Source organism: Crotalus tigris, unplaced genomic scaffold (assembly GCF_016545835.1).
Source record: "Crotalus tigris isolate CLP2741 ecotype Arizona unplaced genomic scaffold, ASM1654583v1 scf7180000024493.228813, whole genome shotgun sequence".
Lineage (NCBI taxonomy): Eukaryota > Metazoa > Chordata > Lepidosauria > Squamata > Viperidae > Crotalus > Crotalus tigris.
The window spans coordinates 153,586-169,779 of NW_024100664.1; the positions used below are offsets into that span (position 1 = coordinate 153,586).

Below are 16,194 nucleotides of genomic sequence, written 5' to 3' on the forward strand. Positions count from 1 at the left end.
CCTCAACTGCAATGATTCACTTAACAACTGTGGCGAGAAAGGTCGTAAAATGGGGCAAAACTCACTTAACAAGTGTCTCACTTAACAAAAATTTTGGGCTCAATTGTGGTCCCAAGTCAGTTGAGCACCACCTGTGTGCTGCAAGGCAGTATCTCTCAATCACAACAGCTCTGTGGACTTCAACTCCCAGAATTCCTCAGCCAGCGTTAAAGTAGCCGAGGTTGAAAAACACCGTTCTAAGGAAGAATTTGTATATGCAGGTAGTCCTCAACTTACAAAAGTTTGTTGAATGACAACGGCGCTGAAAAATGTCCCTTATGACTGTTTTTCACACTTAATGACCGTTGTAGCATCCCCAAGGTCATGTGATTGGAATTCAGATGCTTGGCACCTGACTCTTATTTAGGACCGTTGCAGTGTCCCGGAGTCATTTTCTACCTTTGAACAAAGTCAATGGGTGAGTTAGATTCACTTAACAAATGTGTGACTAACTTAAATACAGAGTAGAGTACAGAGTACAGAGAAGAGCAACCAAGATGATTAGGGGACTGGAGGCTAAAACATAAGGAATGGTTGCTGGAATTGGGTATGTCTAGTTCAGGGGTAGGCAACCCAAAACACTCAAAGAGCCGCTTGGCCCGTTTCCCACCAAAAACAAAACACCGGGAGCCGCAAAACCCTTTTGATATCTAAAATAAAGATAACACTGCATATATCCTTTTTTACCTTTATTATAGGGGTGTGTGTGTGTGTGTGTGTGTGTGTGTGTGTGTGTACATACACACACACACACACACACACATTAAAAATAAAAGTAAAAATATGACTCTTGGGAATATCCATACTATTAAAACAATGATAAAGAGAATGCTTTAAGAGAATAAAATTACATACACACACAGGTAAAAAAAGGATATATGCAGTGTTATCTTCATTTTAGATGTCAAAAGGGTCTCTCTCTCTGTCCCTCCCTCCCTCTCTATCTGCCCTTGGTCTGCCACTCCTCTTCCCCCACTCTCTTTCTTTCTCTCTCTCTTTCCTCTCTCTCTCCCCCTCCCTCTCTCTCTCTCTTTCTCCCCCCCCCCATCTGCTGCTCACCTGGCAAGCTTCAAGCTGTTGTCCAGCAAGCTCAGGGGTAGGCAACCTCATCTCTTTTATGACTCATGGACTTCAACTCCCAGAATTCCTGAGTCAGCCTTGCTGGGCTAGCTAGCTCTCTCCTGCCCTTCCTGCTTCCTGCTTCCTGTAGAGACGCAGCAAAGGGAGGAGCTCCGCCCAGTAAGCTTTTCAGCTCCTCGGAGAACACTGTGAGTGCACTCTCTTTTACACACACACACACAGAGAGAGAGAGAGAGAGAGAGAGAGAGAAGAGAGAGAGAGAGAGAGAAGCAGGGAAGCGCAATTGCCTCTCTCTGTCTCTGTCTCTCTCTGCAAAGGCAGAGGAGGCTGGGAGCCACAGGGGAAGGCTCAAAGAGCCGCATGCGGCTCCGGAGCTGCAGGTTGCCGACCTGTGGTCTAGTTTAATGAAGAGAAGGACGAGGGGGGGACATGATAGCAGTGTTCCGTATCTCAGGGGCTGCCACAAAGAAGAGGGAGTCAAGCTATTTTCCAAGGCGCCTGAAGGCAGGACAAGAAGCAACGGATGGAAACTAATCAAGGAGAGAAGCAACCTAGAACTAAGGAGAAACTTCCTGACAGTTAGAACAATTAACCAGTGGAACAACCTGGCTCCAGAAGCGGCGCATGCTCCAACACTGGAAGTTTTTAAGAAGAGAATGGACAGCCATTTGTCTGAAATGGTATAGGGTTTCCTGCCTGAGCAGGGGGTTGGACTAGATGACCTCCAAGCTCCCTTCCAACTTTATTATTATTATGGATCATCGCACAGTCAGCCAGATGTTCAGACTGGATTTGGCATTTTGTCTACCTATCGAGTCCTTACCCAGGACCTGAGATAGGCAGATGTGGATGTTTGATGGTATTACAGGTATCGTCGCAGGATGGAAGCAGTTCCTAATAAGGCTGCCTTTTGCTATTGACTAATAGCGAATTTGTCAATGCCAATGGTGTTCAAGTGGTGCTCCAGTTGTTTTGGGATTGCACCCAAGGAGCCTATCACTATTGTACTACCCTTGCTTGCTTTTGCCACAGTCTTTCTATTTCTATTTGTAGGTCTTTGTATTTTGTTATCTTCTCCAGTTCTTTCTCTTCTATTCTGCTGTCTCCAGGCACTGCCACATCCACTATCCAGACTTTTTTGTCTTTCTTATCGACAATTGTTAAGTCTGGGGTGTTATGTTGCAGGTGCTTGTCTGTTTGAATTCTGAAGTCCCAGAGCAGTTTAATTTTATCATTTTCTATGACTTTCTCTATTTTATGATCCCACCAGTTTTTGCTTACAGGCAAATGATATTTTTTGCAGATCTTCCAATGCACCATTGTTGCTACTTTGTTATGCCACTGCTTGTAGTCAGTCTGCAATCTTCTTGCAACAGCTTACCAGGTGGTCCACTGTTTCTTCAGCTTCTTTGCACAGGCGGCACTTATTATTATTATTATTATTATTATTATTATTATTATTATTATTAACAACTAAAGTGATTCACCTAACAACTGTGGCAAGAAAGATGGTAAAATGGAGTAAATTTCACTTAACAAATGTCTCAGCAACACAAATTTGGGCTCAATTGCAGTCGTACGTCAAGGACTAACTGTACAGATCGTCTTCAACTTAAGACAAGAATTTGGATCAGGAAATTCATCGTTGAAGTGATGCGATTGTTAAGTTGAGGCATCAAGTGACCACACCCAATTTTATGACCTTTTTTGGCCATGGTGGTTCAGTGTATCACACAGTTGTTAACTAAATCACACATTTGTTAAGCAAATCTGGCTGTCCCTTGACTTTGCCTGTCACGTGACTGCAGGATGATGCAACCTTGGTAAACGCAAGCCGGTTGAACTGCCAAAATGGCAGAATTGGCCTGCAGTACTGCATTCTAACTACTACACCACCGCAGCTCTTGAGAAGTTGGCCTTCATGCTGATCTCAGCATCTGGAATGGTGTAACCCAGAAGCAGATTCATTTTCTTGGTAAGAGATGAAGTTGCTGAAGCTGGGAGAAAAACACTAGTGATGTTTCAGTTGTAGCAGAGTTGCATTCTGCAAGAAACAGTCGAGGTGTTACCTAATTAGACCATGAATAGGCAGTGGGGAGGCAAGCTTGACAGTAGGAGATGAGGCTGACAGGGAGTTGCCTTACCTCACAGTTGGCTTGATGGGCATTGAGAAATAATACCCCACCTGGTGCTTAGCCCCCAATGCTTCTTCCAGGTGTCCCACGGCCTTCTTGCCCTACTAAATATGTTGCATACATTGAAAAGAGGAGGTAGGCTTAGGACCAATCATAGTAAAATGAGGGAAAGAAAATACAAAAGGATTATATTTATATATGAATATGTGAGACCACTAGAAGGCTACAGAAGTGCCCTGACTAATGGTCAGCTTGTCTGGAATGCACAGACATCAAATCAAGAATATAGGGGCCATAATGGATTCGATTGGCAGGATAAAGGGATAAAAAAAATAAGAACAACGAATAATACTTTCCCTGAAGAAAGAGCACAAACAAGGTCAAAATAACAACGCTGCTCTGCTTTTCACCCTCCCAAGGTACACAGCAGGACTGATCCTTTCACCCCAAATCCTGCAACCAGAAGGAAAAGGTGCCAACGAGGGTGGGATTCGAACCCACGCATGCAGAGCACAATGGATTAGCAGTCCATCACCTTCACCACTCGGCCACCTCGTCAAAGGGGCGGGGCACCAACAGCCGTCCCTGGGTGGGCTCGAACCACCAACCTTCTGGTTAACAGCCAGACGCGCTAACCGCTTGCACCACAGAGACAAGTGGAGGTCTCTTTTCTGGACTCCCTTGGATGTAGCAGCTGATGCAGAACAGACCGGCTTTCCCCCCCCATCCCCTATGGGGCTGTAGGGGGAGTGTCACACTGTAAACCACTAGATCAGGGGTAGGAAACCTTGGCTCTTTATGACTCATTGACTGCAACTTCCAGAATTCCTGAGTCAGCCATGCTGAGGGGAAAGGGAGAGGTTTCCAAGCTGAGCCATGCTGGCTCAGGAATTCTGAGAGTTGAAGTCCACGAGTCATAAAAGAGCCAAGGTTGCCTACCCCTGCACTAGATTGATGCAACGGAAGCATCCTTTACCCCAGAGTTGCAGGCTCTGCCTTCAGTCCCCACACAAGGAGAGACCAAAGGAAAATATTGTTTTCTAATAGATGGTTGCCTGCTTGTTAAAATTGTGTCCAAGCACTTTTTGTTTTTTTCCATGCTGGCAACCGTACAATCAACCACGTTTTGTTGTGTTGTGCGTTTAACATCTCTTGGCCTCGAGTGCCAAAGATCCTCTATGTTTATTGCTTCTGCTTCTCAACCCAGCTGCCTATTTTACTTGGTAGGCAAACGATTTAAGCAACTGCCCAGACACTGAGGAGGCATTAATGGTAACTTTGTAAGTTGTGAGTCAGATGTGATTTTCACCTGTCCTCCTCGCCTCCGCCTCCGCCTCCTCCTCCTCCTCCTCCTCCCTTTTGCCATCCTACAAGTAAGGTGGCCTAATAATCTTTGCCACAGGAAGCTGTTTCAGGACCCTGGAGAGCTCCCACCGAGGACCGCTCTAGGCTGCCTTGAGCCACTCCAGCGCTTCTCTGTTGCAAGGCAGCAGCTGAGGACACGCGGGGCGATTCCTCTCCCTTTCACCTTACTCACTGATTGTGAACAAGTCTGCCTTGTTCTTCCGTCTGTCCTCTAGAAGGTAAAAAATATGCGGAAGATGGCCGAATATTTAGTGAGAAAAAGGATTGAGAACTGAAGCCTCCAGAGGAAGAGCTGGTTCAAAGATAAAGAGCCTTTATCTTTGAATCACGCCATCAAGCAGGCCGTCCCTGGGTGGGCTCGAACCACCATCCTTCTGGTTAACAGCCAGACGCGTTAACCCCTTGCGCCACAGAGACCTGGCACAGGCCTCCCCCTCGGGGGCTGGTAGACAGCAATAAGATACCTCGATCACAAGGCACAGTGTGCTCCTCTCTCCCGCCATCAGATGGGAAAGGAGAAAGCCCGGCTATAACTACTGCTTCTCTTGAAGCAGGATCTCAACTGCTGTGCCAGTGGTGTAGGGGCATCATGCACGGTTCCCAATCATACGACCCGGGTTCGAGTCCAGGCTGGCGCACGTCTCCTTCCACCTTTTGCCCTTCTAGGATATATAGGCAGCATCACCAGACGAAGTTTTGATCCCGGATTCTGTTTTCAATGGGAGGAAAAGAGGAAAGTTCTGGAGGGCCAGCACTGACCATCACCTTGCATTGTCGGCAGGAAGCAAAATGTAGAAATAGCTGCAGGATTTCCTCACCCTTGGGCCCAGGGCTTTCCTCTGCTGTTTAACCCTTGTGAGGATAACCACAGCCTAAGCCCCAGAATCACTATCAGCTGGAAGAAGTGCCCACTGGGATGGGATTCGAATCCATTTTATATCGAGTACAGGGCATTAATTGCCCATCAGTTTCCTCACTCAGCCATATTGCCAAGGGAAGGGCACCTGCAGGTGCTCCTGGGTGAACTCAAACCACCCCCATCCTTCTGCTCAGTGGCCTGACCCCTTGGCCCCTTGTGCTCCAGAGGAGTGGGATATGGCTCCATTTCCGCCTACATGAAGGGCTGAGACTCACCTGTCTCCCCCAAGTGGACCACAGGCCGCTTTGCACGTGTTCTGACCCAGCCTTCGCAAGTAACGAGAAACCGCTTATTCGCGAGTAAAACAAACCACTTCTATTAAAACAGGGCAAGAACGATCTTTGTTCATGCTCGGCAGACGAAACTGAAAAGAAGTAGTCCCAAAGGAAAGCCTTTTCCCCTTCTGACACGGGGTAAGAACCGTCTCTGTTCATTTGAGATGCCCAGATATAAAGCCTTCCAAGGAGTAAGTCCCTGTTCACACCGGCCGAGGGAAATTCACTCCCTATTAGTTCCAGGCAGGGAGACTCAGCTGGCACTTCAAAGACAGAGCAAGTATTCCCGACAAGCCTGGTTCTGGCAAAGGAATCCAATTTGATTGATGTGTCCTGGAAAATGAATGGTTGTCTGCATCTACAGGCCAGTTCCAAATCCCTAGTATTTATTTCCCAGCTAGGGAAGGCCTGGCTAGCGTCTAGGTCAGGGGTAGAGAACCTTTTAGAGACTGAGTGCCCAAACTGCAACCCAAAACCCATTTACGTATTGCCGGGTACTGGGTGGGTGTGGCACACTGGGTGGACATCATCTCTGCAACCCGGATCTATGTCTCCAGAGCGATTTCGTGCCCCCCCCATGGCCAAGAGAGAGCAAGAGCACAGGCGCATGTGGAGAGGCAAAGGGGAGCAGCCTGGGCCCACCTCCCTCTGGGGCGGTGGTGCATGTGCCCACAGGGACGGCTCCGTGTGCCGCCTGTGGCACCTGTACCATAGGTTCGCCACAACGAGTCTAGGTCTTCTTTTTCCTGACAGCCGGCTTTTTGCCTTCCTCTCCTCTCCTCTCCCCTGCCCTCCCCTCCTCTCACATACACGCATCTGGGACAGGCCCCATCTGTTCCTCCCCCTTATTCATCTCAGGCCCCGAAGACAGCTGCTTCTCCGTCTGGGCACGGACAGACGACCCTGGCTCTGGATCTGCCTCTGATTCTGCTTCTTCATCAGAGCCTTCCAAAGGCTCCAAAATTGACCCAGGCTCCCTGACCGCCTCCTGATCTGACTCTGCTGCTAGCTCTGCTAGCAGCCAATGGACCGCAACAGCACCCTCTTAGACTCTTGCAATCCCTCCAGTCCTCATCTGCCTTCTCTGAAGGTCCAAGGCAGGCTGGTTGGATAGAGACTCTGTCAAGCCTGTTAAGAGGATCAGAGGGTGGGGTGGGATTGGGGGGAGAAAAAAGGGGGAGAAAGGAAAGGCAGGGCAATTTTCTGGCCAATTCCAGCCTATTTTGCTGTGAAAATGAGCCTCCCTGAAAATTCCAGCTGCAGAATGATGGATGGTTTGGGAACAAAAAGCTTTCCCTGGCCGGGAATCGAACCCGGGCCGTGGCGGTGAGAGCGCCAAATCCTGACCACTAGACCACCAGGGAAGGATGAGCTGGTTCTCATCTCTCCAGCTTCTCCTTGGAAGGAGCATCAATTCTCACTGCAAGAAAGAGGTTTTCAGTAGAGCAGGATCATCCCCTCCATGGAGACTTTCTCTCTGCTTGGACACTCCCACCGCTGGGGGGCTGCAGAGAAGGAGCCCCTGTCCTGCTCACCCAGGCTTTCAGGCAGAAGGGGGGGGGACAATGGGGAGGGTGGCTTCCTTGAAAGTTTTTCAGAGTTCCCACCATTTGCAAGGTCACCAGATACTTTATCTTCTAGCTACCTAGCTGCAGTTGGCAGCTCTCTCTCTTGGCATCCCCTGCACTGGAGGCCTAGTCCAGGGGCAGGCAACCTTGGCTCTTTGATGACTCATGGACTTCAACTCCCAGAATTCCTGAGCCAGCATGGGGGAACTATGGCCTCCTCATGACTCGTGGACTTCAACTCCCAGAATTCCTGGGCCAGCCTGGCTCAGCTTGGAAACCTCTCCCTTTCCCCTCAGCATGGCTGGCTCAGGAATTCTCGGAGTTGAAGTCCACGAGTCATAAAAGAGCCAAGATTGCCTGCCCCTGGCCTGGAGGATGAGAGGCTTACACACCTTTCCTCCAACGTCCCAGAGGGAATGGTCCATCGGTCCAAAGCTGATGCCTGGATCCTCTATCCAAAAAAGAAGAGGGCTGACAAGGGGGACATGAGGAGACCCCCCCCTCCCCAGCATCACCCAAAATGTGCTAGATCTCAGAATGGGGGGATTTTGGGACCTGCTTTTCCAGGCTGGATCAGATGGATTCCAAGTGATTGTCCAACGAAGATGAAATCTGAGGGTTTTCAAAGTTCTTTTCCCAGCTAACTATTCTTGAAAGAAGTTTTGTTGGGATTCACTGAGATAAAAAAATATATATTTTTGCCCCGTTGACCTTTTGCATGTGAGGAAGGAGGAACGGTGCTGCTGTTGAACTCAGGCAAAGCCATGGCCCATGTGGGGGGGGGGGCTTCTTCCATGACCAGGCAACCTGCAGGGCAGGGGGTGATTCAGCCTCAGAGGCACTACTTTCAAGGGAACATTGAGGGAGGGGGACTCTTGCAGTGCTCATCTCCCAGGATGCTGACAGGATGCAATCTTCCATGGCTGGAAAGAGGGCAGGCAGGCTCCAACATTCCAACCCCTTCGTCCCTCCATTGCATGACTGGGGATCCCAGGCTCTAGAGAGGCAAAGGGAGGAGAGCATAATAGGAGCTCGGGATCCTGATGCTTGGGATCTGAGAAATAAGGCAGGCAGAGGAAACGGAGTCTTCCTCTGCTCCTCTCCAAATTTCAGGTGTCAGAAAAGTTTCCCAGATGTCAGCAAACTCAGGGCTAACTACCAAGTAGTTATTTCCCTGCTTCATCTTCTTCTTCCATATCCGTTATCGGACGTTGGCGATCATGTTGGCGATCCTGTTTTTATCAGCAGCCGCACGAGTTTTGTCCAAACCAGTCCCTTAGATTTTGAAGCCACGATGTTCTTCTTCTGCCTGGACCTCATTTGCCTTCCATCTTTCCCTGGTGGATTAAATGGAGTATGCTGTATTTTTCTGGGTGTCGCATCACATGTCCGAAATATTCTAATTTTCATTTTTTAATTGTTTTGTTGATTTCCCTGGGCTTTCCCAGGCGGTTTATTACCTCCTCATTTCTGATCTTGTCAACCCAGCTTATACATAACAGCCGCCTGTAAATCCACATTTCAAATGCTTCTAGTCTCTTCAGGTGGCCTTCTGTCAGAGACCAGCTCTCTATTCCATAGAGCAGGATAGAAAAGATATAGCATCTGACAAGCCTGATTTTCAGTCTTAGGCTTATGCCGTGACTGCAGAAGACCTTTTTCATTTTGAAGAATGCTGTTCGAGCTTTCTCTATCTGTGTCTTTACTTCAACGGTTCTTGGTACATCAAAAGCAAAGCATACTTGAGCCAGCTCTGTATGATTGTGCCAATCTTGCCAAAACTGCCAATCTTGTATCCCAGGTTCAATTCCTGCCTAGCACAGTTCCCTCTTCCCCTTCTGCAAAGTTACAACGTGGCTGAATCAACAGTTTTACGCAGAAAGAACCCTCTAGTCACAAAAAACAAAGCTGGTTTCCGAGAATAAATGAGTGAGTGAGTGAGCAAACACACACACAGAGAGAAACATGGACACAATCCTCATTCATTGTCTCTACAGTCAACTACCTCGTAATGATTTTAAAGTACTCCTAGCTGGGATCAAGGCTGTGTGGTGGAACATTTGGCTGAATGGATGATGGATCCCCAGCTACAAATCCGGAATTCACAGGTGGAAGTTTCATGTCTGCTGTGGGGAAGGGAACCCATGAGCCACTGAGCCAAGAAGGATGGCCCATCAGGCTTGTCAAATAGCAAATGTCCAAGCCCTGTTCCAGAAAGTGATGGATTTAATCTCTCCTGTTTTAGAAAGTTACCCACTTTAGATGTTGATCAGGACAGACTAGAAATGGAATATTGCAGCTTTTCTCTACTGTTGCAGAATGTGAAGCCATAAACCTCTTAAGAGCCTCTGTTCTTGCTCGTTTTTGGGTCAGGACAACTAGTCTTTGGTCAATGGCTGCAAAGCATCCTCTGCTTACTTGTTCCCTTTTCGGATAAGGGAGAAAAGAAAGGGAGATGCTTCCTGGTCTTTTTCTATGGGGGAGCTGTTTCTCACACTTGCTCGGAGCTTGGAATGGCTGCGGCACTGAGAAAAAGATGTGTTTCTGCCTGGTTTCGAACCAGGGACCTTTTGCGTGTGAGGCAAATGTGATAACCACTACACCACAGAAACCAGAGGTATGGGTAGCTCTCGACTAGCATGTCCATATCTTTGGCTGGCCATTCAGCAGACTGTTATTTCCAGAATAAGGTGGGTTAAAGCAGACATGTCAAACAAGGCCTGGGGGCCGGATGCAGCCCGCAAAGTGGTTTCATGTGGCCTGCAAAGCCATCCTGGAAACAGTGAGGGAACGGCCCCTGCTGCCTTGGCCCTGGCCCAGGCCTGCCGGGAGCCAATGAACAATTTTGTGGTGGCCATCTATGCTGAAACACATTCAGTCTTAGCTCCACAAGGCCGTCTGGAAACAGTGAGGAACCAGCCCCTGCTGTGTCAGCCCCGCCCCTGGGTGCAAGCTGGGGAGGTGTCACCCTTTGTGGGGAATGAAGAAATGCACCTTGCCTTGGTGCTTGCCCTGGTCCCACCCCCTTCTGCCAGAGACCCTCAGATCTGTCCCACTCCTGCTCAGGCCCCCACAAGCACCCTTGACGCGAATGATGTAGAGCTGGCCATGCCCACCCAGTAGGCCACACCCACTCCATCCACGCCCACCCAGTAGGCCTCCTCCCCGCCCCCCCCCAGGGCAACTGCAATGCTGATGCAGCCCTCAATGAAATTGAGTTTGACTCTCCCCCCTGAGTTAAAGGATGAAACATACCTTAGAGATTTGTGCCCTCCAGACGACAGAGGGCTAAATGTTTAAGTCTGGCAGAAAAAAATATTGACAGATTGGGAACGGGAGCCCCAAGGTGAAGAACCCAATAGATAAACAATCCATCACCTTCATCTATCATTCAACTCATCAAGCAGGCCGTCCCTGGGTGGGCTCGAACCACCATCCTTCTGGTTAACAGCCAGACGCGCTAACCCCTTGCGCCACAGAGACCTGGCATAGGCCTCCCCCTCTGTTCCCCCCCCCCCCGAGCATCCGTGGCTGGGGCTGGTAGACAGCAATAAGATCTCTCTGTCACAAGGCACAGTGTGCTCCTTTCTCCCGCCATCAGATGGGAAAGGAGAAAGCCCGGCTATAACTATTGCTTCTCTCGAGACAGGATCTCAACAGCTGTGCCAGTGGTATAGGGGCATCATGCAGGGTTCCCAATCTTGTGACCCGGGTTCGAGTCCCGGCTGGCGCATGCCTCCTTCCACCTTTTGCCCTTCTAGGATATACGGGCAGCATCAGCAGATGAAGTTTTCATCCTGGATTCTGTTCTCAATGGGAGAAAAAGAGCCACCCTTTTGGTGGTGGACGCTGATCTCACCTTGCATTGTCAGCAGGAATTAAAAGGTAGAAATAAGTTCCTGAGTTCCCCATTCTTGCCCATGGGGGTGGGAGTCAAATCCAGGCATGCAGAGCACAGGGCATGAGCACGCCAGCACTTTTCCCACTCAGCCACCTTACAAAGGGAAGGCTGGAGCACATACCGTGTTTCCCCAAAAATAAGACCCGGTCTTAGTTTCTTTTGGGCTCTGAAATAAGCACTAGGGCAGGGGTAGGCAACCTCGGCTCTTTTATGACTCACGGACTTCAACTCCCAGAATTCCTGAGTCAGCCATGCTGAGTCAGCCATGCTGACTCAGGAATTCTGGGAGTTGAAGTCCGTGAGTCATAAAAGAGCCGAGGTTGCCTACCCCTGCCCTAGGGCATACTTTCTTTTCTTTTTTTTTTTGAATAAGTTTTATTAGTTTTTTTAGTTTTTACATCAAGGTGTCTGAGAAATGTGGTGATGGGATAATCAATCATCCAAAAACAAAATCGTACATATATGGCTCAGGTTAATCCTTTAAAGCTTCCCTCTCTATTTCCCTCAAGCAATATAACATATTCAAATTAATACGTTTCTAAATAAAGTTCAGTCAATCCCAAAAAATTATCAATAACATTTCACCTATATAAATCCTGTTTTTAAGCTTTACTAACTTACAATTACCATAATCCAATTTAGCCTTAAATAAACATATTATTTACACTTCGGGTATCTCTAAATTCCCTTGTTTCATAACATAATAGTTATGTCTAAAATAAACATATTATTCCAATAGTTACATTCTTACATTTCCCAAATATATTCTATTTCTTATTCTAATAACTCATTTATTAACTGGGTCTTACTTTCAGGGAGGGCTTACTTTTACTGGTACCAGCAGGCCACGAGCGGCGGAGATGGGGCAGGGCCTGTGTCTGTGCATGGTGGTGACGCCATGCATCGGCGAGAGCATGGTTGTGGACCAAGTACCGGTGCAGGTGGGTGGGGCGCATGCCCTTCCCATGCCAAGCCAGCCCCTGCAGCCCTGGGGTGGCCGTGCTGGGCAGAAACGGGAAGGGGGGAGCAGCCAGGGTGATGCTACTCGGGCCAGAGCAGGGGGCCTTTGCCCCGGGTATCTGGGGAGGTCGCCATCCTGGCCTGGTCGAGCCCACCTGAGAGGCAGCATAGAACCAAAGCAGTAGGTGGGGTGCCGGAGGCTCGGGTGCTGAAGTGAACGGGCATCCTGCCGTCAGCACCCATGCCGGCTGCCCCTTCCCCACCACAGCCAGAATGCCGCCGCATTTATTGTAAGTGCTGGTAGATGTCAGCCTTCCCTCTGGCAGACCTAGGCAGCTGCAGGACAGAGACGGGCCCGCTTCAGCATCTTGCCACCTGCTTTGCTGCTCTGTCACCGTTTGTTCTGTCCCAGCCTATGGCCGTCCTTATTAAAGGCACAAGGACAAAACCCCTTTTGAGAAAATAGGCTGGAGACTCAGAAGAAAACAAACCCCTTTTTATATGGGTAACAAACCTGCCAAATAGTCCAGAAACAAAAGCAGCAAAACACAATCCAAATGGAGGAAACTGTCCACACGAAACGCAATGCAAAACAGAGAAGTAGTCATCGGCAATACTAACAGAACATGATCCCATGAAGTACTTTGCAACGGTTGCCTTCAGCAACCAGCACCGCCCACACATTCCCCTTTTGTAAGTCAGTCCTCAAGGCATGGCTTCTCAGTGCCTTCTCCAGAGTCGTCCCATTGCCTCTTTTGATTTACTCTCCTAGCTAGTCTTCGTTTGCAGGCGTCTCTCATTTCCGACAGCTGTGCATGCTCCGAGTCTGACTCATCCTCCCGACACAGCTGCATCTCATCCTGAACACGATTGGAGGGGCCAGGCTCCTCACTGGCATGTCAGTCTTGAAACTCATCAGAGCCTCCCTCCACCTCCTTCTCCTCAGATTCCTCGGACTCAGCTGTTGGGAATACAGGCTGGCACGGAATCACAACACCGTTCTCTGCCGCCATGGAGCTAGAAAGCTTGCCACACCACAGCCCCCATGATGCCCTCGCTTCTCCCAAGAATTGCATGCCTTTGCCTACCTGACTTCCAGCCCCCATCCCATTTCTCCTTCAGGCTCCTCCTCCGCCGCATGCAGGGAAACAAAAGTTCAATCAATCGTTTCCAACTTTGCAAGATCTTTTTTTTTTCGCGAGAAGTTGGAAATGATTGATTGAACTTCCTCCCACCACCACCACCACGGCACACACCGGTGAAGGAACGTGGTGGGACTGGAAAAATCAGGTAAGCAAAGGAATTCCTGGGGGAAGTGAGGGCATCTAGGTGGTGATGGAGCAAACTCTCCAGCTCCGCGGCTCGGTCTGGGTACTTGGCGTTACCGGTAAATACCGGTAGCATGCAGCTGGTACCAGCGAGGCCATCCCTGGGGGGGGAGGGATTCTGTTGTTGCTTTGCTGCTGCTGGGCCGTGCCTGGGCTACGCCCCGCTGCTCATCCCAAACTCCACCTTTGCCACTGGCTTAAAGGAGCCTCATTGCTCAGAGGGGGAAACAGCATTGGTAGCAGACTGCTCCGTCCCGGGGATGGGGATTCTGCTACTGCTGTTGACAGGAACTGGAACCGTCGTCTGCTTGAAAATGGGCTGGTTGGAAATGGAGCAGATCCCTCCATTTCCAACTGCCCCATACTCAAGCAGATGAAGTTTCCAGTCCCTGTCATTTCTTCAAAAAGTGTGCAGCGTATCTGAATCGCCTGCTTCCCCCCTGCCTCTGCGCTGGATTTACCTGTGCTGCACCAAGGGGCCGGTGGGCTGCGACTGCTGCCAGACACCAGCAGCCCCCATGTGCTCGCCGCCACTTCTGCTGGCCACGTCCACCCCACCTCACCCCCAGGCTTATTTATGGGGTGGGGCTTATATTAAGCCCATCCGTGAAACTCAAGCTAGGGCTTACTTTCTGGGTAGGTCATGCAGGAGTATTCACTGGAAAAAGCAGTTACATTTGGAAGAGTTAGTGGCAAAAGGAAACCAAACTGTTGAAGAATACGGTGGCTGGATACCATCAAAGCTGACACCACCCACAGCTGAGAAAAACTCAAAGATGTGCACGATTGGAATATGTGGAGAGACCCGGTGCAAGAGTCACCCAGAGTCCAACTTGACTGAATGGATAATACCATCGCAAAGGGAAGGCCACCTGAAGCTGTTCAGTGGCCGGACCCCTTGACCCCTTGTGCTCCAGAGACGTGGCCTACAGTTCCACTGTAGTCTACTTGAAGGGCTGACACCTACCTGTCCCCCCCTGCTTAGTGCATCATAGGCAGCTTTGCGCCCTCCAAGTATCTTGCAATTCCTGTGGTCATCATCTGCCTTCTTGGAAGCTCCAAGGCAGGCTGGTTGGATGGAGACTCTGTCAAACCTGCTAGGACAGTGGTGGCGAACCTATGGCCCAGGTGCCAGAGGTGGCACTCAGAGCCCTCTCTGTGGGCACATGTGCCGTTGCTCCGGCCTCGCCTCCCCTGCGACCCTCTCCTCTCCAGCAGCCCCCCTGAAGGAGTCACCCCTGAGCGTGGCCCACGCGGAGCAGCACAGCCAAGGACATGGCACCCAGGCAGTGTAGACAAGACTCTGCCCTCATACCCCATCATGCACAGTTGATGCTGCAGGGCGCGGGCAGAGGGCGTGACTGCCATAGTGCTGCTGGTCTGCCTGGGCCATCTGTGGCAGGCCCTAGAGGTGGTGAGTGTCCCTGAGGGCATGGAGCAGGGCATGGAGCAGGGGTGGGGCCAGTTTTTGGGCACTCAGTCTCTAAAAGGTTCGCCATCTCTGTGCTAGGAGGACCAGAGGGTGGGGTGAGTTGGGGGGGGGGAAGAGAAAGGAAGGGAAGGAAAGGCGGGGCAATTTTCTGACCAATTCAGCCTATGTTGCCATGAAAATGAGCCTTACCTGAAAATTCCACCTGCAGGATATTGGATGGTTTTGGAACAAAAAGCTTTCCCTGGCCGGAAATCAAACCCGGGCCGCAGCGATGAAAGCACTGAATCCTGACCATTAGACCACCAGGGAAGGATGAGTTGGTTCTTATCTCTCCAGCTTCTTCATGGAAAGGGCATCAACTCCAGCTTCAGGCTTAGAGTACAGTAACGCACTATCAAGCGGGATATAAGTTTAAATGCTATTATGATTTTGCCTTTCTATGATACGATAAGAATAAGGAAATGTCTATATTCAATTTAAATAAATTGGACGTATTTAAAGTTAATGGGATTCTCATTACATTTGAGTAAAATTAAGTTTGGATCTAAATAAAATTAAATATTAACGGTATGGTTATTCATAAGACTTTTTTAAAATTCAAGCGTATTAAAAGCTGAGAAAAATTTGCTGAAAAGGGCCAGGCTATTGGCAAGAGAGAGATGCTATTTGTATTCTTTTTAAATCGCTTCTTAACTTTATTTCCCCATTTCTTTATTTCATTAATTTGGATAAAACTATTTGTTGTTCTTGCACTGTCATTTTGAATACCAAAATGAAGCCATTTTCCTTTCTCCCCTCATGGCATTTGAACTTTATATGTACTCCTCAAGGTTTGCCTTCCTGCATTTTGTAATTCCACCTTTTCTCCAGTCACCTATGAGACACCATTCATTTCTCCATCATGGACCCTTGTTTTGAGGTAAAATTTCTAAAACTTCCATGGTTTGAGCTTTCTCTCCATTTTGAAAGTTGTTTACTTTTGATGCTGTTTCTTCAGGATTATTCTCATTTTTGCTGCTGCCACTTGCTGTTTTGAACCACAGTTGGCTGCCCAGGGGCATGAATTTGAAAAGGCGGCTGTAATGATTGAACTCACTAAATAAAACAATCAATACACATCTTAATTTTCCTACCCCTTCACTTCCCATCCTTTGATTCTGCCACTCCCCTTTATCTTCCCTCACTTCAGGCT

General features: G+C 49.0%; 7 non-coding genes across 7 annotated transcripts; all 7 read right to left on the bottom strand.

Moving 5' to 3' along the window:
- Positions 1 to 3,730: 3,730 nt before the first annotated feature.
- Positions 3,731 to 3,812, bottom strand: TRNAS-GCU. The gene has a single exon. It is a non-coding gene; the product is annotated as a tRNA-Ser (tRNA).
- Positions 3,813 to 3,834: 22 nt separating this feature from the next.
- TRNAN-GUU lies at positions 3,835 to 3,908 on the bottom strand. The gene has a single exon. It is a non-coding gene; the product is annotated as a tRNA-Asn (tRNA).
- A 1,054-nt stretch (positions 3,909 to 4,962) lies between these two features.
- On the bottom strand, positions 4,963 to 5,036 carry TRNAN-GUU. The gene has a single exon. It is a non-coding gene; the product is annotated as a tRNA-Asn (tRNA).
- A 2,069-nt stretch (positions 5,037 to 7,105) lies between these two features.
- Positions 7,106 to 7,177, bottom strand: TRNAE-CUC. Its single transcript has one exon. It is a non-coding gene; the product is annotated as a tRNA-Glu (tRNA).
- A 2,743-nt stretch (positions 7,178 to 9,920) lies between these two features.
- Positions 9,921 to 9,993, bottom strand: TRNAV-CAC. The gene has a single exon. It is a non-coding gene; the product is annotated as a tRNA-Val (tRNA).
- A 797-nt stretch (positions 9,994 to 10,790) lies between these two features.
- TRNAN-GUU lies at positions 10,791 to 10,864 on the bottom strand. Its single transcript has one exon. It is a non-coding gene; the product is annotated as a tRNA-Asn (tRNA).
- Positions 10,865 to 15,239: 4,375 nt separating this feature from the next.
- Positions 15,240 to 15,311, bottom strand: TRNAE-UUC. The gene has a single exon. It is a non-coding gene; the product is annotated as a tRNA-Glu (tRNA).
- Positions 15,312 to 16,194: the final 883 nt, after the last annotated feature.